Source organism: Spea bombifrons, chromosome 3 (assembly GCF_027358695.1).
Source record: "Spea bombifrons isolate aSpeBom1 chromosome 3, aSpeBom1.2.pri, whole genome shotgun sequence".
Taxonomy (NCBI): domain Eukaryota; kingdom Metazoa; phylum Chordata; class Amphibia; order Anura; family Pelobatidae; genus Spea; species Spea bombifrons.
The window spans coordinates 11,299,412-11,320,965 of NC_071089.1; the positions used below are offsets into that span (position 1 = coordinate 11,299,412).

The window sequence follows — 21,554 nt, forward strand, 5'->3', positions numbered from 1 at the left end:
CATGTATTTAACTTACCTGCAAGTACATACTCTTATCTGCTACCTAGCCAAACCCCAACAGTACAGGAACCGGCTGTGTCCATAAAGAGCTGTCTTCATACGAGTGCGACTTAATGGTGTAAATTTCTTTTTACGTGGACATGTCCCAGGAGTAGAATTGTGTTCTACTAATGAATATATATATATTTTGGTTTTTTTCTGTTTTTTTCAACAATAAAACAAATTAATAATAAACTTGGTTGTGTTTCACCTTCATTAAAAAGTGTAAATAAATAGTGTTAAATAGCTGTCACGTCCAAATTAGCTGAGACATTAGGATGCGCACGTGTGTGTTTGTGTGTTTGTACGTACACATATGTATTTGTGTGGGTGTGATTTATTGATGTTTAGTGATTATATAGGAAACGCCATTTCTAGAATCAGGTTCTTCTTCTTCTTATTATTTATTGTTTTATATAGCGTCATTATATTCCGTAGCAGTGTACAATTCAGTAATATTTCTTGAAATTATAGGAGGGTGGGGGATAGGATATAAAAAAAAAGAGAGGGGGATTTCTAAAGAAATTAGAAGGTTACTGCATGTATTCGACAAACAAGTATAAGAAAAAGTTATAGATACTGATCACAACATAAATATTTGTGGGCAATTTTATTTATGTAGTTATTAAATGAAAAAAAAATTTTTTAATTGTTGCAACAAATATTTACTTTACAATACAATATTTTAACATCTCACCCAATTGTGAAGTTTTTCCAAAATATTCATGTAGCGCTTAACATGTTTGGCGCCCTCTTCTGCTTAAATGTCATATCAACAAGCTTATGTCAAAAGCTCTGCTCTGCTTTTCAAAGCAGCATTTATAAATGCAAATAACATGAACTGAAAGTAAATAAGTGGGTTTTTTTTACGAAGTGTCATGCATACTGTACAGGAAATTATCCCAATGGAAACAGCTGCCAGGCCTGCAAAGAAGAACAATAATTACTGACCTCCATTATTTTTTGAAGGAGGAGCAGCTTAAAGTTACTACAACAAGATTTGTAGAAAGGCATCATGTAATGTTTTTTTTTTTTTTATAAATACCGTATGCAGAATTACAGGAAATGTTGGTGTCTTGCTATTAGGGTCACAGAAGCAGATTGCCTTATGCAGTGTCAATGCTAATACCTACATCTACCACCATTCATAGAGATGGGGCCCTCAACACAGCTTGTATCATTCTGTCTTTTTCCTCTGAACAGGGTGGAGAGGCCCGTGCATGTGTACATATTACACATGTAAACTCCTACTTTGTGGAAGTGACTGCTTGTGTCTCCCTACACTAGAAGACCTTTGTGTAATACTGGTGGCATTCACTGTTAGAGGGTCTGCTGCTTGTTACGGTCTCCACTAAAGGAAAACGCCTGCTGTTAGTCACACATACCACTAGAGGGCAGTGGTTACATCTCCCACTGAAAGACAATGTATGCTGTTAGGCACATGATCCACTAGATGGCAGTGTTTTATTTTTCATTCCCTGTAAAAAGCAGTGTCCGCGGTTTGGTGTCCCACTAGAAACCAGTTCCCGCGACTTTAATTCCCACTGCAACGTAAAGCCTGTCCACAGTCGCTCACGCTACCAGACTCCGGTACACCAGCACCCGGCTTTAAAAAATGTCCACCAATTCGTCTGCCTCCTTACCATAAAGCCACCATAAACACCGCTTTATCACATTAGGAAACAAAAAAAAAAGAATCTTACGGCTCTTGTAGCCATCTCTTGCCGTGTATTCTGTAAATAAAAATCGTTTACGCCTACCTTGTTCCTCTCACATCCTCAGTAATAACCTCCGGTGAACGCAAATTTTGAAAATCCATAAAAAAAGGGGCCGTTCTAGATGACGTAACGGACGCCGTCTTATATGGCTGATAAAGCGTTCTGCATGAAAACATGTCAGGGCTCCAGTGGCGCAATCGGTTAGCGCGCGGTACTTATACAGCAGTACAATGCAGAGCAATGCCGAGGTTGTGAGTTCGAGCCTCACCTGGAGCACAATCTTTTAATTTTTCTTTTGGGATTAATAAAAGTTTGTAGACAGAGCTATAACTGCTGATACATTCACACTTTGACTGTACAATATATAAAGCGGAGGGTGGAGTGTCAGTGAATCTGTTTTAAGGCTTTTTTTCATTAGGGTTTAAATTGGAAAATAAAATTAACCTGAACTGACTCTCCTGCATTAGCAATAATATGATAAATGCCCCTTGAGGTCAGTTTACTATTTCTGTTTAATTAATACCTTGTCATTAAAAATACATTGGCCTTTCCTTTTGCTATTATTGGAAAAAAAAATCACAAAAAGTAACATTTTTGTATATGATGGGAATTGGATTTTTTTTATTATTTTGTTGATATATTTACTATGCTAAAGGGAAAAACATTAGCCAGCCATGACAATAAAAAATTAAAAAAAAATGAATCCCTCTAGACAGGATCTGTTTAGCTATATGACATTTAAAAAAATAAGATAAAAAGAGCAGAAGGCCAAATATGTCCTAGGTCATATTATTATTAATTTGTATAGCACCTTCATATTCCACAAGGATTTACAACACGGCTTGATGGACGAGAAGGTATCTGTTGCTGCCGGTATAGATCCCTCCAATAGCATACCTCCCAACATTCCAAATGGCCAAAGAGGGGCTCCTTTGTTTTAGGGTGTGCATCCTTAGAATATGCCTCTGTAAATTAATAAGGGACTCAATAATAGTTGTGACCTCTAGATAATTATGGATGTAACCAAGTAAGGCATTGAAACCAAGAAAATGTAATTTATTTAATATTTTCCACCGTTTCTATACAGATTATTATGACTTTTAGGACTGTAGAACACAGATAACAGATAACATCAGGAGAGGAAAGAGGAATGGGCTGATTTGAGGACATAAGATGGACTGTCCCAAGAGGGACACTTGGTAGGTGTCACCTAAAGTCTTCTCACATAGGAATCCTGGTCTGGATCCTGCAGACCTCCAGCTTCTTGTGAAAGCCGGCACGGATTTTACACTGGAAGGCGGAACGGAGCATTGCCCCACCCTGCCCTCCAATTGCTCCACCCCAGGGACCCATATGCACGACTTGTATAGCACCTGCACCCAAATGCCAAACAAATCATCTCCCTGGGGTTTACAGCATCACAATATCTGTTTCCAAAGTGCATAGCTTTGCATTTGTCAGCATTAAAACTCACCCAGTGCTTCAATTTGATCAAATCTCCTTGCAGGAAAGTGACATTTGGTTTATAAACATTGAAAAAGTTTTTAAACATCGAAAAAAAATACATTTAAAGTTAATTAGTTGTAGAATTGCAGTAAGTGTTCATTATATGTTTTTAAGTTCAATGTGTACTTGACATTAAGCATATTTATTTATTCTAACAAAGATTTTTGCATACTTGTGCACGGAAGTTGTCTTGGGGTTCCAATTACCGAAAAGTAATTAGTCAGGTTTTTTACATAAAAATGAAAATATAGCATTCCAATTAATCATGACATTTATATTATCTAAATGGAATTCAAGTAAATTGTTGCCAATTAAAATGCTAAGATGTAACATTTAAGCAAATATCCACACTTACATTAAAAACCAGATCTGAAGTCCAAAAATATCTTCTGAAATCCTTAACTGGCTAAGATTAAAAATATATATATATATGTATGTATATATATATATATATATATATATATATATATATATATATATATATAAGGCTAAGGCTAAGGCTAAAAACATACATGAATTAAAAAATACTCTCTAAAACATAAAACACATGTGTAGAGTAGACAAACACGCAGTTGTAAAGAGTGCACATCTGGTGTCATGTTGGCGGTACATCGATGATATGTTGTTTATTTGGCAAGGTACCGATCTGTGTCTTAAGAAATAATTTCAATTTTTAAACAACAATCATTAAACTTAGTTCTACTTTCAGTAAGTCAGAAGTACACTTCTTAGACCTTAAAGTTTATATTGAAGGTTCAATACTAAAAGCTAAAATAATTCTATCTACTACACTAGCTGCCATCACAGACCTTGGCAGTCTCAACTACTCAGGAACAGGAGAAAAATTTCTGCTGCAGTCCCTGCAATCACTACAGTTTCTCCAATCCACCCCACATCAGTACATTTGCACTAAAATAAACCATTCATTAACTTGCAGCATTGTATATGAGTAATGAGCATCAATCTCAGCCTCTGCTAAGCTGTCACTGTGTCACACGCCAACTCCCGTCAGTCTGTAACTGCTGCTACCAACAAGTTAAAATGGCGTCAGCTCACTTATATATCTAATGCTTGTCCCTCCCCTTGTAAATGCTGATTGGCCAGACTGAAAAAATGAAGGACAAACTCCCACAGGTTGCTGGACCCATCAATCACAGCCATCATCATCAATGAGACCACCCTCTTTTCTTGGCTACTCTACATATTCAAGCATTGATATGTACCCTCCCACACACAGACCCTCCCACTTGTGGGGGATACACGTGGTGACAAATGAACAAATCATGACAAATTTTCTGTACTTTTGCAGTTCGCTTTCGTCAGTTTCATTGGATATCGCCCTTATTTCTGTTTATACATACAAACATACAAAACTTTCATATAAATAAAAATCATCCGAAAACAAGTGCACAAGTCTCGCTGTTAGTGCACATTTTATTTTAATTACATAAGTTATGGTGGGTAAAGGTGATGGAAAACCCTTCCACTAAAAATTAGGGGTATGTAGAAGCATTATTAAACACTCATCTACAGACACCAGACAAGCCAGAAGGCTTGTTGTTCCCTCAGAAATCTCATAGTACTGCCACAACCACAAGGTTAACAATTATCACCTTTTGCCTCTATATCCACTTTATAAATGAATCCCTTGAAAGTAATTGCCCGCTGTACAAGACAGCCTTTAGACAAAACTCTAAATCCACTTTACAGTGGTGATCTGGCTATTGCACCTCTTACCGAGTTTTGTCTAAAGGCTGTCCTTTCAAGGGATCCGTGTATAAAGTGGATATAGAGGCAAAAGGTGATAATTGTTAACCTTATTTGCATGCGCCTACCCAGAATCCCTTGTGGTTGTGGCAGCACCACCTATTGGAATCAGTGTGTCTGAAAACCCAAACTCAATAATTAAGAGGGGTATCCATATACTTTTGGTCATGAAGTGTAAATTACTATATACACAGGGCTGTTTTTAATGCAGGGCAAAAGCCTGAAGGGATCCCAACCCCCGCGATCACTTCTGCAGGGGCCCTGCTGCTCACCTGTGTTTACCTATTGTGCAAGCGGCAGTGCATCTCTGTTCCTGCTTCCACATGGCGGTACAACAGATATTGTTTACACAGAGTTCAAGCAACACAGAGCGAAGCAGTGGCCCCTGCTGAAGTCTGCGAGTGGCACCAAGAGATCTGCAGTTCAGGAAGGAGGAAGGGGAAAGGGGAAGGGGGTGGGGGTGGTTGAGGCTGTATGAATTAGTATGTGTGATTGAGGGAATGAATATTTGTGACTGAGTATCTGTGAATGAGGGAATGAATGAGTCTGTAAATAAGGGAACTAATGAATATGTGTGATAGCATGGATGTCTAAGTGAGGAAGAAGCATTGCACAGGGGGGGGCTGTTTGAGGCTAGGATGCCACAGCAGGCTGTTTGGGGGCAAAGATGGCAAATCCTATGCTTCCTATCTGGGTGTGGATGTAATCTGGGGGCATTAATTCACAAGGGGGTTCTGGCTGTGGGCATCACATAAATCAATACTAAAGGAGGGGCTGGATGGTGGGATAAATATACAATGTGGGGCTGGATGGTGGGATAAATATACAATGTGGGGCTGACTGGTGGCAATACACAAGCGTGTGGGGGCATTAGGGCGGCCATGTTTTCCAGGACTCATAAAATATTTACATATTGCTCACCATCCCTGCAATATGGGGGATGAATAGACTGATGGAAGGGAACCAATCTGGGTTGGCGGCATCAATACACAAGGGGGCAGCTGGGGTCATTACATAAATCAATACTAAAGCAAGGGGCAGTCTGAGGGCATAAATACACACAGTACTTGCTGGGGGCGATACACAAGGGGGCAAAAACACAAAAGGGGGGGGTCAACGACAGAGCAGGTGTGGCAGAGCCTGTCCTGGTGTGTGTGTGTTTGTGTGTCGGTGTGGCAGAGCCTGTCCTGGTGTGTGTGTGCTTGGGTGTCATTGTGGCAGAGCCTGTGCTGGTATGTGTGTGTGTGTGTTTGGGTGTCGGTGTGGCAGAGCCTGTCCTGCTGTGTGTGTTTGTTCATCCGTTTTCCTGGCACTCTGCAGTAGCAAATGATGCCCAGAAGTAAGGATTGTGGTGAGGAGGGGTCGACAGGTGGCGCTGCCCAGGGGTTAGGCCTAGGGCAGCACCGAAGGTAAATACATCACTGACTCTAAGAACTCTTACATCTATTTATATGTCATAAAATGGAGTTATACTATTATCAAGTCAATAGTATGAAAAAATTGCTGCAGTATTTCTAGTGCTCTATGAAACTTTCCTTTTATTCACTTAAATAATATTTACTTAAGCTGGCCATGTGATGGCAGCATTGCTCTCTCCAGACACAACACATTAATAAAAGTTAAGTTTTATTGTACAACTAATGTTCTGCCAAAAAATCTAACACAAATCTTTCCAGTGTATAGCTCTAAGATCTTTGTAGTATCATTAAATACATTTGTTCAAAGAGAAAACAGGACTAATTTATCAGCATTCTGGTTTATTTCAATTCATCTGTGCTGTTTGCTGAAGATTAAATCAGCAATATATAAAATCATGACACTGTTTCTGCTTATTTGCATGTAAGCCCAAAAGATATGAAACTTTAATAAAATTGGTCAATACAAATCTTGGTCAATGATAAAACAAACTTTCCTTTTTTTATTATGGTCTTTATAAAAGTGTAATACAGGACCAAGGCGAGATTAACGAGTTTTGGGCACTGGGCCAATTATACAGAGTCTCTTCTCCATTTCCTGCCTTAGCAAGCTCTTTTCTCTCTTTTTCTCTTCTTTCTTCCTCTTTTTTTCTTCTTCTTCTCTTCTATTCTTTCCTCCCTCAGCCTGGGATGAGCAACTGCGCTACTACCGCAAGGTCACACAAAGTGATGTGACCCCTGTTAATCCTGCCTGCTCTCTCAGAATGCCGAGGTCCTGGAGCTATTGCTCCGTGTGCTCTTCTGTTAATCTGGCTTTGTACATTTAATTAATTACATTTATATATAAAGTTTTGCGCTGTTACAGTAGGCAAGGAGTAGAAGACTTGAGCGAGTTGCTTGTAGTAAAGTCTGTATGGAGGACTCTGTGTTGATCTTGCAGATGGGCATGTCAGATGGCTCCTTTAGGATACTGGTGAGACTATTAGGAGGAGAAGGTTGAATACTTTTCTGAATAGGTGGGTCAACTATATTCAAACATATTGCATGGTCCATAAGGAATATATGGCTACATTGGATATTTCACACGTTGTGGCTTTGTAATGTTTTTGTGCAGTGTTGTGTAGTTGTGTAGAGTCCAATGCACAAAGAAATATGTTAACAACTGAAGTTTAGTTAAAATCCACTGGCAAACTCCTGTGTCATTCAATAATGCCTGTTAGCCAACTTTAAAATAATCTCCATAGAATAACACTGAGGGTTTAATTTACGTTTAAAATATTCAAATCATTTAAGATCAATTCTGTTACAAACCACAATGCAAGGTTTATCGGGTTTAAAGTCAGTGGGTTTCAGCTCGAAAAAACTTTGCTCAGCAGAGAGAATTGCAGGGCTGGCAAGAACCTGCAAATTCCATAACGTTCCAAGTTTATCTGGCCTAGAAAGTCAGCCGTTAGCAAACAAATTCTCAGATTTGAAAAAAAAGGAGTGGGAATAAGAATGTTTATCACAGGAGAAGGAAAACTGTATAATACTGAGAAAAAAGTTAAAATGCAGCTCAGGGATAGTGTTAAGAATCATGTGTCACATGTAGCTCACCCAACTTCAACTTTGTAATTCAGTTTGTTATTCACCTTCTACAAACAATACAATTAAATTTGTAACCAATTTCCTAAAATGGGTGTTTGCTGTATATTTAAACAATTTGAACATTAAAAAAATGAATATTATTATCTTTTATTTATATAGCACTTTATACAATACATAAACTCAAGGGGTCTGACGAGACTATAATTGACAGACTAAGACAAACTGACACATTAGGTGGAGAGAGCCCTGCTAACTAAGAAAGTACCGCTTCTATGAAGAAGTGGGTTTTGAGATGTTTCTTTAATGTTGGGAGGGTGAAAGCTGATGGTTCAGTGGAGGTAGGTTCCAGAGGTATGGGGCAGAAGGAAGAGGTGAAAAGTGAGGAGGACAACATAAGTCCATGGGAAGAACATAAACATTGAGTAGGGGAGTATTTATTATGAGGGCGGATCAGTGATATAGAGGGCCTTATATGTTAGCACAAGGATTTTAGATTTAATTGTTAAGGTAATAGGTAATAGATAGCCATTGGAGGATTTCAAAAATAGAAAAGACTATTTTATTTTAATGATAAATATTTTATCATTTATGGTTCCATTTAATATTGTATTCGGTAGCTTAATTCTTCTGATTTATGTGAAATTTGATATTTTAGATTGTAATAACATAAATATGTATTCAGCAAGAACAGAGAACTTATAAAATATAAATTCTCTATGTGAAATGGAAAACCCACCACCAACAGTTTATCAGTAATCATATATAACTAAAGAGAGGGGAGAGAGAAAGTAACCGGCCCATTGAATAGCGTGATAGCGGGGGGCTACCCCCCCCCCCAGTTTGGCAGCAACGGGGCTGCTGCCCCCCCTGGAACTGTCACATTTGGCCTAGTGGGACTAGTCCAGAATATATCACTGCAAGAGAGCAAAAAAGAGACAAATACATTTTGGTCTTATGCAGAGACAATTAGAAGATAAGGCAGCGTTTCAACCCACCTCTTTAGCTGTAAACAAAATATCTCTGACGATGCCCCTTATCACCTCTATATGATTGATGACTTGTTTTCATCTTTGCACCATTTAATGTTTGCCAATAGCTAATACGCAATCTATAATTAAAATATTTTTTTGCTGAAACATTTGAAATAAATAGTTTACGCATCCTAGAAACAGATGTGTTAATGTAACATAAACATTTTAAGATGTGACAGGCCTCTTTGATCCAAGGAGAAATCGGATTGCCTTTTGGCGTCTAGAAGGAATCTTTTCTCCCTAAGTGGCAAAATCCCCAAAAATTACTTAATTGGGTTTTTTTTTTGCCTTCTTTTGGATCAAAAGCAGGAGTGATAGGTAGAAGAGTTGAACTTGATGGAATTTACTTTAAATATAGTTAATTGGATGTTATATTTAGTTAAGCTGTATGTCGGTTTAGAATCATATTCGAAATCCCATTTATTGCTATACCATTTTGATATATATACTACAGTATGTATGAGGAATAGTTAATAAGTTGCATTTAGGAAGTTCCTGTTCTGAATCTTCTCTCAAACAAGCTGATGTATAACACATTTGGCCCATGCTACTACATGCAGTTTTTTCCATTATCTTACTAGCCCTGGGGCACAAGTTCCATCAGAAGGTTTAAACGGCACAATCAAACCTGTATTTTGTGCTCTGCTGCTTCCAATTAATATATATCATGGCAATCATGGTTACTTATAACCCCAAAAACTTTAGGTTCCTTCTTATTTTTACCCAAAAAGGTTTCTGAAATCTGGAATTCTGGAATTCATCACAGCAATAGCGAAACTTTTTAGACTTTGCACCATAATCATTTTATTTTTTTACTTTATGCATAAACTCTAACTCTTTTGGAAATTCTGTAACGGCCCGAAAATAAGGTATATTGATACATTTGAATATATTTGGGAATGAACAATGATTTATCATCAGTTTGGTAAAAGGTTTCTTATGAGTTTCATTATGAATATCTTTAGGAATAAATTATGCTTCATATTTATGACAATATTGCAACAGCTAAAATAATGAATGTTATAACGGAAATTGTAGCGCGGATAAAACAAATGTTTAAATTTATTTTTTGCAGTAAACATCACTAATATATTCTACGCGTGTTCCTTAGCCACAGGAAAAAAATGACAATCCTTTAATTCATAACCTTAGCATGTAGTATGACTAAATATTTCCCTGCCGCCACCATGTGTGTTAACGAAAAATAACGAATACCTTGATATTGTGTTTTCTGCTGTGTAAATGAATAGTTAGATTATTGTTTTTCCATCATTTTGTTATACGACTAATTATTTACACATTGGTAATATAGCTTTATTACATATACGGAGGTGAAAGCTCCAATCTTTCGTTATAACATTTAGAAAATATCTCTACATCTCCAATGAAGCCTAACCCAATTACACTGAATTAGTATCTCTCTCAGCGGAAGATTGCATTTAACCCCTTAAGGACAATGGGCGGTCCCTAAACCAGTTGAAAACAATGCATTTTGAGCCTGTACATGTACGGGCTTTGTCATTAAGGGGTTAAAGCATTATGTATCACTCATGGCTTAGCCGAATCATTTCCCGATACAGTATTTTTATTTGATTCTCCTACTCACTCAACCCACTTCAATTCACTTTCATTAATTGAAGGTAATTAAAGACATAGTTTAATTGAGTCCTCTGAGGATCACTGTGTGGTAAAGTAATAAATATTACCTTAAACATTATCTCTACATGTTTGAGGCCTGTGCTATAAATACCACGATTTCCAGGAAGGAAGGAACACTTAATGGAAAGATTAGATGTTCTGAAACCTAATTTTCCCCAGGCATTAAACAGTTCTAACATATTCCGAGTGTTTTCTGAAGGTTGGCTTGTTATTTTCTATTTCTTTTGGATGCGTCCAATGCTATTTCCATCTAACAAAAACAGTTTATTGCATTAGCTTACAGTTAAAGTGGTGTTTCGAGGGCCACAGAACTCGGTATGCATTCCGATCTTCTGTGACTCGTACGCTAACAGTAAGACCTGAAGTTGTTATTGCAAACCTAGTGTAGGCTTTCTTCTATGAACCAGTAATGAATCACATCCACTGACGGTGAAACTCTTTAACTCTTTAAGAAAAGACTCATTTTCATTTTTCCTTGTATAGGTTTTTATCAAGCATGTCCAGCCGTCAGCCGCACTTAATGTCATCAGATGGCCGGTGGCCTCGTCATCTCCGGTCATGCTGTGAAGTAGGAATGCTTTGAAAAACAGACATGTTAATAGTTTGGCTTTATCGTTTAACAAAATGCAAAGCGATTAAACAGAAGAAAAATCGAAATCAAATATTTGGTGTTACCAGGTTTTGCTTTCAAAACAGCATGCATTCCTCAAAGTCAGGGATTTTGTAGGCATATAGTTAGGTGGATGAGTAAACAATGACACCAAGCAGGTGCTAATGATCAATTTAACCCCTTAATGACAAAAATGCATTGTTTTCAATGGGTTTAGGGACCGCCCATTGTCCGTAAGGGGTTAATATGTAGCTTGAAACCCAATCGTTAACAGAAACAGCTATGTATGAGAAATAAAACTCACTAAAGCCAAACTCACTAACAAGGTGAGGTTACTGAAGTTACCATGGCAAGACTGAGCACAGCAACAAGGTACAAGTAGTTATACTGCATCAGCAACGACTCTCCCAGGCATACATTTCAAGACAGACAGGGGTTTCCAAATGTTCTGTCCAAGTTCATTTGAAGAAACAGGTAATTTAAAGACCACAGTGGTCAGCCAGGGTAATGAAAGGCACATCATGCTTATTTTACTTCACAATCAGAAGATGTCCAGCAGAAAACAGTGGGACTCTAGTACACCCTCTGGAAAAGTCTGATCGGACGTGCTCCAACATGAACACATAAACTAGGGTGCAGAAAAATGGCAGCAGGTGTTCTGGAATGATAAGTCAAAATTTTAAATCAGAAGGCAGTTTGTTCACCGAAAGGCTAGTGAGCGGTACAACAATGACTGTTTGCGGGCAGCAATGAAGCATGGGGAAGGTTCCTTGCAAGTCTGGGGCTGCATTTGTTACCAATGTATATATACATACAAACGATGAAAAAAACATAGTAAAGTGCAAAACGACCAAATAGAATGAAAACAAAATGGAATCAATGTTACCTTGCTCAGGGAAAATTTTACACCGATTGCCTCTGCACCAAATTCTATTATATTGCTGTTATTTCAATATACAGTGTTAAAAAGGGGATAATATGAGGGTTATATTTGCATTAGGAATGCTGCATTAATCTACATTATATATTAACTATCTGTAAATTTGAATAGCTTTTCTGGAACGTTTGTGTTTAATATTTGGATGTATGCAAGCCACTCATAATGACAACCAGTTCATCAAGAAAGTCAGCACGGATTATGCAAGCAAAACAGCTCTCTGACGTTAAATTGAAATGAAAAAAAAAAATATGCCCCTAACGTGATATAATCTTGAAAAACAATCCATATGAATATATGTACTTTTACATTAAGGCATCCTTTATTGACACAAATATAACAAGCACCATACCATTTCAATGGAGATGTATTCTGAGGTTCTCTACAATGTTTTCTGTAATCATACAATGTTTGTTAAGTCAATAATGTAGCAATACCCGTGTTAGCTGTACAACTCTTAAAGAGTAAATTGGTCTCATACTGTTCCATAAATACACTTCGAGGAGTCATACTTTTGTGATGTGTTTTTTCCATGTAATGTATAGATTTAGTTTTAACACATTCAATGAGGGATAGGAAATATGTCGCTTACCATATTGGTTGCTATGGTCATTTCACCAGTTGTGTCGCTTTAACCACCATTGGTATGGGTTCATTTTGTGATTGTTTTATGGTGCAAAGGACCTTGTACTCTTGATTTTGCCAGTCTGGAACCTTTTCATTTGTCAATCACTTTCCGTTCTAAGTGTTTAAGCATAATGGTTTCCTCCTTTTAAAGATAAATTGAACAGATTGGAATTTGGCAGATGAAGTATCTTCTTGACCAAGATGCATATCTTCTTGACCAGGGCCAGCCCTAGGGTTTTTGGCATCCTAGGTTTGAAGCAGCATGAGGCGCCTCTGGTATATGTCCGTATGGATTGCGGCCAGTTGAGGAGACTGGCATTGCATAATTTAAAAAAAGAATCCTAGATATTGAAATAAAACCTTAAAACCAGTGTTGTCTTGGACGTGCAAGTACAGGCTGGTGATGCTGATCTAGTGCAGATTGTGAGCCTTACAGTAATCTATCAAGAAAATAATATTTCAAATAAACAATACAACATTATGTTACTTTTTTCTACTAGCAAAGGATCTTGGTTCAGCATTTTGCTGCTCTGGTATCATATATTTCAGTTTTTGTTACAGTACTTTTAAAATGTAAAACATTTGTTTCTACGTGGTTATGCTCAACCCTCGCCTGTATCCTGATCCAGACTAATTGGTGTCTGCTGGAACTAAAAGCCTCAGCCACAAGTACTTCTGAGACAAGAAGTTAGAGCCATCAAAACCCTTAAATGAAATTCCAAATGTTTGTGTGATCCTTAATATCAATTTTTCTTTGTGCGGTAATTTTACATACCACTTTACGTGAGAAAGACACTATATGGTTTCATGCACATTTTTACAAATGCGTTTCCAGATTGAAAGCCTGGTCTCTTGAAAAAAAAATGCTCTTAATCTTATTCCACGATACAAAGTGAAACCATAAATCATATGGATTTTAAGAATACATTTGATAACTTGCGGAGCCAAAGCCAGGGTCTCGTTTTACAGCGAAGGAACATTTGTAACTGTGTCTCAACGGTTCCCAAGAAAAAGCAAATGCATAGAGTTAAATCATCTGCAAACAGCAAACTGAGTGTAAGCATAAAACAAGCATAAAACAAGCATAAAACAATTCAGTCTGCAGATCAATGTTTCTTTTTTTTTCTAAAAATTTGCCAAGGATAGTAATTTGCTTACAACTGATACAGGTTAATTAGGTCACAAATGCCACATACAGAAAAACAACTAGCCCTGTACCTGACACATGTTCTGCCCAGCCTATTTGATTCTGCTCTTATTCTTCATGTGCTTCTTGATTTGTCCCTGGCATTGTCCCGTTTCTGACACAGATTCCCGTGTCGTCCTCTGGTAGTTCTGATTGGAAGACTGTTACTCTGGCTTCTGACTTTGTCTTATCACCTGGTACCTACCTAGGACTGCCTGGCTGCTGCTTTGAGGTTTCTGATCCTGGCTTCATCTCTGACTCTACTTCTAACCTCAGTGCTTATCTCTGGTTTGCTTCACCCATGTCCTACCTGATACCTGGTTATGATCACCTTGACTTCCCACTAGGAGACATTGTATGGGAAGAAGCTCCTCTGCAATTAAGGTACAGGTACATCTAACATTTTACCAAATAAACAATCTGCAGAGGATAGGGAAGTCTGGGGTCCAACAGATTTATCATAAAGGAACAATTATCAACAAATTGACATGACTCTACTTATAAAGCTTATTCTCTTCTTTCCAAACAAAACAATGCACGTCCAGGAGGCCACATCTTCTACATAATAGGGAAATCTTACATACTTATAGTACTTGTACCACTGGAACAACACATACATTCACAGGTGAAATATTAAAGGTTGGACTTAAGTTAGATCAAGATGAAAAAATGTCTAGAACCACTCAAGTATGGGCCACCAGAACGAGTACAAACAATCCCTTTAATATATTTTAAAAGACACTACAAATTGAGGCACCACTTATTGTGATATTGTCATCCACAAATGTGAAGTAACTTCTCTCTGTTGGAGTATGCATTGACTTTAATTGGAACCTAATTCTACAACTTAACTGAAATCACCACAAGAGTTTCAACAGAATGTTCTCCGCTTGAGCTGCCTTGAACAGTACTAGACTCACTAAATGAATTGGATACATTACTACGCATCTTACATTGCATCTATCTAGAGTCTTAAAGTGAGAAAAAGTGATCCTAAAAAATCTGTATCGATTTAAGCAATTTGTAAGAACATGATTTATGACTTATCTGTAAGACATTTCCTACGAAACGTGCAAAGATCTCCAGAGACAAGTATAGAATTCTGAAGTTTCCAATCCATAAATAAATAAAAACTAGAACTAAATAAACATGAGCAGTATCAGCCCAGACTTGCCTTAATAACCACTCGCCAGTTTTAAAAGGAAATTCGCTCACTGCAGATACCAGCAGGCATTTTAATAAGATCTGTCACAACCTCAGATGCTGAAATCCGGCCTATAGTCACCCGTCCTCAAGGCTAGTATTAACGCGCAAGCATGATATGTCACGTGCGAACGACTTTTGTATCGCGCGCTACTCGTTTTATTAAAGTTGTCGTGAGCTGAGAAATTAACTTGGGGCAAATAGTCACATTTCACTAGACGGCTTTGTTGGTAGAGCGCTGCGCCCCATGCTTTGTTTTAAATACTAGCCTTTTACATATTTAGTTAAGCACAGTTCTGTTTCTTGCATGTTATCTGTGTTCTGTATTTGTGCACCTATGTTTGTTCAGGTGCAGATACTTTGTTTTGCTGAAAGACTTCATTCAACGCAATGGTCCGCCGTGTATAGTTAAAAATGCCTGAAGTGCAGGATTTACTGCAAGATTAAGTTATACAAATAAAGAACTGATTTTTTTGGAATCAATCGGTTGTTAGGTTAGTATAATGGCATTTTGATGCTTATTTTATTGCCCTTTCAAAACAGCCTGCCTATGTTTTGCGTGGTCCCATCGCTGGTAACAATAAAAGCAGAATCAAGAAAAAAACAATACTTGAAAAGTGAAAGATCTCTAGAAATAACAGATACATTTATTATGTTAAGGCGTGAAGAATTACAATGACAGCCACACCTTTTTTCTCAAGAAATGGGAAGGTCATTGTTCTTTTCTTGTCTTGGAAAGTTACTTGATTTGCAGTTTTTGTGACCTTGGCAGAAAATAACTATTTATTTTACCTTATTTGAATATTTATGTAAACGGAGCAACACAATGGCATTGCAAGTAACAAAGAATAATGATTGAAGACTTCAGCTTCCAAAGTATTATGGAAAGGCTAGAGAAACAAAGCTTGGTTTTGCTGTTAGTAGGGGGGTGCTTGCATTAGCCTCCACGCATAGGACTTACTAGATCCCATTTCAAGAGCAACTGAAATAGGAGCTGTTTACCAGAACCATCAAAAATAGGACCGCTCTGACTTTAAACAAATACAAAATCACTAAGTATGTGGTTGTACCAGACCTGCCATATATATTGTATTTGCTCGAATATAAGACAAGTTTTTTTCAGAGCAAAAATACCCCTTGTCTTATATTCAAGGTCGTTTCATAATCCAACCTCAAATAGAGGTCTGACTATAAGACTAAGATCCAGATCCTCCGCAGCGCTGCAGGAGACCTGGATCCTCCTCTCTGGTAGCCGGTGAATGTTTTAGTTTACATGTGAATTAATATTTACTAGTAAAAGTTTTTTCCTATAGCGTAGTCTTATATTCAGGCTTTTTCTTTTTTTCCCCTTAAATTTATATTAAAAATTTGGGAGGTCATCTTATAATCAGGGTAATCTTATAATCAAGCAAATACACTAAATGCAATGTTCTCCAACTCATATGGAAAATCAAAAACAACTGCAATACTTTTTTTTGCATGTACTAAATAAGTTATAAAAGTGTAACTGTTTCATGTAAGCAAATCACCAAAGTACAGTTGGTAGAACACTGTGTGAATGGTGTTTTCTACAAGCTCAATTTCTAGTTTCATGTCATTTGAATCCAAAGGAGAGTTGGCAGCATTCTGTTTGGGGGTCAAGTCCCACTAAGTGGCCCAATACTTAGGAAGCCCAAAGCACATTTGAGAGATAATACAGCCACTGGACTATAATGGCCTGACCGGTGCTTATTCTCCAAGATGAACTTAACTTGTGTAGACCAGATATAGATTTGTGTGTAACAACTTGTTAAATTTCTCTTAAATTCAAAGGAAGAGGTGAATCTCTATATTGTAAACTTGTGAGCAGGACCCTCTTTACCCAATGTAACAGTTCATCTTAGTCTACTATAAGATTATGGATTGGGATTACGTTAATAAAAGATAATAATAATTTTAATTCAATCTAATTCACCGTTCACTTACCCATCCACACGGTTTGTTCCCTTTCAGGTTTTCCTGTTTGTTTTATAAATGTTTTGTCTTTTTTCCCTTCTATTGTTTTTTTTTCTTTCTTCTTCCTCTTAAACTAATATCACATCATAAAGTTTATATACCCCCTGACCGTTCAGGTGAACTAATTCCCTTTAGATCCTAGTATAAACCCAGAGAGTTAGTATGATGTCCGAAATGTTCTAACACTTTATCAGCTGTTCTGTGGATTTTCTTTTTTTTTTTTTGTTAATTAATAATCTTATTATACAATTAAACTCAACTTATATTTTTCCAATGTATCTAACAATTTCCTGAAACCTAGTTTGGTGTAAGGACGTGGATTCTTTTTTAAGTTGGTATAATGCTTTTATATTTGTAGTTTATATGTATTGTTGTCAATGTTGCAGATTTTTTTGGTAGATAACTCTTACTATCACCACCTTTATAACTTACAATATCTACAATACATGGCACCTGGCCAAAGCACACACCATACTATTTTACTTTGCACTAATGCAGAAAGCTGGAATAGATTAGACATGATATTTCTATAATCTGTTTAAATATTCCTTTAGGGGAATTTGTTTTGCCTGTTCTAAAACGTCATGAAGCAAAAATAGTTTCCTGAACTATTTGTCCTGAAGGCAGTTTATCCATCAATGTACGGTATATGGGCTTTAAAGTGAATAATTACATCATCAAAACATTATGCACACACAGTAAACTGCAATGGTTTAAAAAAATACCCCCAGAAGCTAAGGGAAGAGGTTACAAATAGAGTAAATAATATAAAAAATGGTAATTCAAAATTGTACGCATTTAATTTGATCCTTAGGTATGACCTTTGGATAGAAGACACCAATGTCTTTATGTGGCTGCAGCACATACAGTGAGCACAACAAATCTGCAGTGGAAAGGGCAAGATATGGAAAAAGTCTGTGTTTCTGTGTACACAATTTATCTTTTACCATAAAAGAAAATAGTTTGAAAATAAAAATACACATTTATACATATTTTTTTCTTTTGACAAAATAAAGGTATATCACATATATATATATTTAAACGCATTGAGCAATGTAAGATGTAAAATCTGGTGTGATGTCACAAATAATGTCATGGAGTACATCATTTGTAAAGTTACAAGTTATAGAAACCCTTCCTCTACCACACTTTGCAGCCAATACCTTTGTGCATAAACCCATTTCTGCCCTTATCCTTTTAGTCCCGCTTTAATATTTCCTCAGAGCTTCAGAGGGCAAGATGGGAACAATGTCCTGATGTAGTATGTTTCTTTTTCCTGAATTCTATGGACCTCTGCTGGAGGAAAAGTATAGCAGATGAATTGCAGCTCAGCATCAGTGACACTCAGAACAAAGTCATCCCTGTAATCCAAAGAGGGACCTCTCTAGTAGGGCCAGACTGGAAAGGACAGGGTGGCCCTGGCACTTTAAGGCCAGTGGCCGTCTGATGACGTAAGTGTAGCCAACAGCTGCATGTGTGCTGTTACATGCTACATTGTTATGCTTGCATAGCATGTGGCCGGGTATTTGCCTCCTCTCTAGACTTATAGGCATCAACTACATTTCCAAGAGTACTTAAGTATGAAGACTTACGAAATAAGGTCTACTCAGACTTGCTTCTTGATCCATACATTTGGAACATGTACACTGTTTATTTTTATTCTTAGCAGTGTTTTGCTCAAAAAACACAGAACTGTAGAACCCTTTATGCCTATTTTATATGTAAACTACTGTTATAAACAACATTGTTGCTCAGTATCATTAAATCGCCTTCAATGTTTCTCTAAAATAATGTATCGTGCAAGACAAGGTCATGCTGCACAGGAAATTAGTGTTTAATATTAATGGACCGTCTTCAAACAACATTGACATTCACTATGGAGATTAACATTTCAAAAACATGCAGTATCCGTCTGCTCCCTGTTTAACAATGTACTTGCGCTACGCTGCCAGTTTGTAGCAATAATTACTAATCTAGGGTGATCTTTCTAGAGCTTTAATTTCCATGGTGATTTATATTATATAATAGGCACTTGGCCATATGGATAGAAAAACTGTATGGAAATATGTGTAAACAGAAACAATACATAGATTAACATTTCTGCTGGCCTTTATTTGAGTAAATCCTATTAATTTGGTCCTCTTTATGTTTTTGTACCATGTACGTTTTCACATAGTGTATAGTAAATGTCTATATTAACAATGTTATGAGAGGCAAGTAAAAGACAGTCCACTTATGGAATCTTTGAAAAAGCTATCATTTTGCTTATCTGAAAGTAGACAGTTTTATTACCCCTCATTATAATATACTTTTTTGCAAATGTTTCCATCTTATCAAATATGCTACACATAGTGCCTCCTCGGGCACTAAGGTAACACAGACCATTGACCAACCTGTAATCTGCAAAAGTAGCTAAATATGCTATATGGACAAAAGAAACCAGACACCTGACCATTACGCCAACTAACTTGAAGTCTTTCCACAAGATTTCGGAGTGTTTCGGTAGAAATTTTTGGCCATTCATCCAGTAGAGCGTTTGTGAGGTCAGGAACTGACGAGAAGGTCTGGAACGCAATCTCCAGTTCATCCCAAAGGTGTCTGATGGGGTTGAGGTCAGGGCTCTGTGCGGCCGGTCAGGTTCTTCCACATCAAACTCATCCAACCATGTCTTTATGGAGCTTGCTTTATGCACTGGGGCACAGTCATGCTGGAATACAAAAGGGCCTTCCCTAATCTATTCCCACAAAGTTGGAATCATAGCATTGCCCAAAATGTCTTGGTATGCTGAAGCATTAAGAAGCATTACAAGAGGCAGGTAAAGGTCTGACTTGTCTCTGCCCAAGATCTTGCCACAATTTAGCCAGATTAGCCACTTCTAAATAGAAAAAACTAGTAACTTATCTTTTTGAATGTGTTTCAGTATTTTGTCAGATTTGCCTAATTTATAAAAATTTGAGAAATCTCTTGGGTTTTTTTTTTTTTTTTTTTTTTTTTTTTTACAAATAATATGCCTTGGATTAGCTCTTGAGTTACAGTAAAACATCTCACTCTCAAGTTTCTCAAGTTTAGGTTTCAAATGATTCAGAACTTCTATCCAACCTTGGCCACCAGTCCAGAAATATTGTACAGAGTATGTCAAAGGGTCAGACTCCTGCCTTTGCCCAGCATGCACATAAAGGGTATTCTCACATATGCTTTAATTTAACCACGTGTTTTATTCTTGACCTGTATCCCTTTTACCTACTGAGTGCCTGATGTGATACACATGCCTCAGTCTTCCAAAATGTTACACGTGGCCAAAAGGCATAGCTGAAATAATATGTAGAGCACCTTCAGATGTCATTCATACCATAAAATATAATTGTGCACTGGATATCTGTCAGAGATATAGGTTTACATGTGGGGAAAAAAACAGTATTCACAGTGTAATTTAGTTAAAAATGTAAAAAAAATATTTTTATTAACATGAAAATAGGGGGCACAGAGAATCTATAGTGCAAATCAAGCATTTAGATCAAAGTTACAGGTAACACATCAATAACGGACTCGATCTGGATCTCCCGTCCACTTGGTGTAACAATATGGAGTTCTAGATATTGCATCAAATAAAATCAATTTAACAAGGTTAGCTGCTACACTCCGTGAAGTGTCTGAGTTGGGAGCCAACGAAATGCGTAGGACAGGAGTCGCCATATTTATTTATTTATTATTTTTATATATATATATATATATATTTATATATATATATATATATATATATATATATATATATATATATCTTATTGATTTTATATTCATTAATTTAGAATACAGCACTATATTATTAAATATAATAAAAAATAATCCTAAATATGAGAATAAATTCTAAACTACAAATGGGTCCATTTAGATTCTCAGAATCAAACTATTCCTTACTTTGTCTTCTTGAAAAGGCTTTCATTTTGGTTGGACACATAGTGTCATCAGGTAGAATATGTGTCATCTGATTTCACTTATGCTGAGAAGGTTATTTAGAAGATCCTGCAAGGTCTAACTTCTAATTTTGCACCCTTGGGTAGCATGCATTTAAACCAAGGCTTGAGAACCCCAGATAATCGGTTACATTTACACTCTTGACTGATGGTTTACATGGATCATGGGTCCAAACTGATCAGTGTCAGCCATCCCACTGGAGAGATCTTTAATAAGAATGTGTAAGAATGTTTTATGGAATTTTAGCATTTGAAATCGACTTTTTCCGTATTTCCTCTTTGTTAGGTACATCAGTACACCTC

General features: G+C 37.0%; 1 non-coding gene across 1 annotated transcript; it reads left to right on the forward strand.

Moving 5' to 3' along the window:
* Positions 1-1,939: 1,939 nt before the first annotated feature.
* Positions 1,940-2,033, forward strand: TRNAI-UAU (transfer RNA isoleucine (anticodon UAU)). The gene is made up of 2 exons: positions 1,940-1,977; positions 1,998-2,033. It is a non-coding gene; the product is annotated as a tRNA-Ile (tRNA).
* The last annotated feature ends 19,521 nt before the right edge of the window (positions 2,034-21,554 follow it).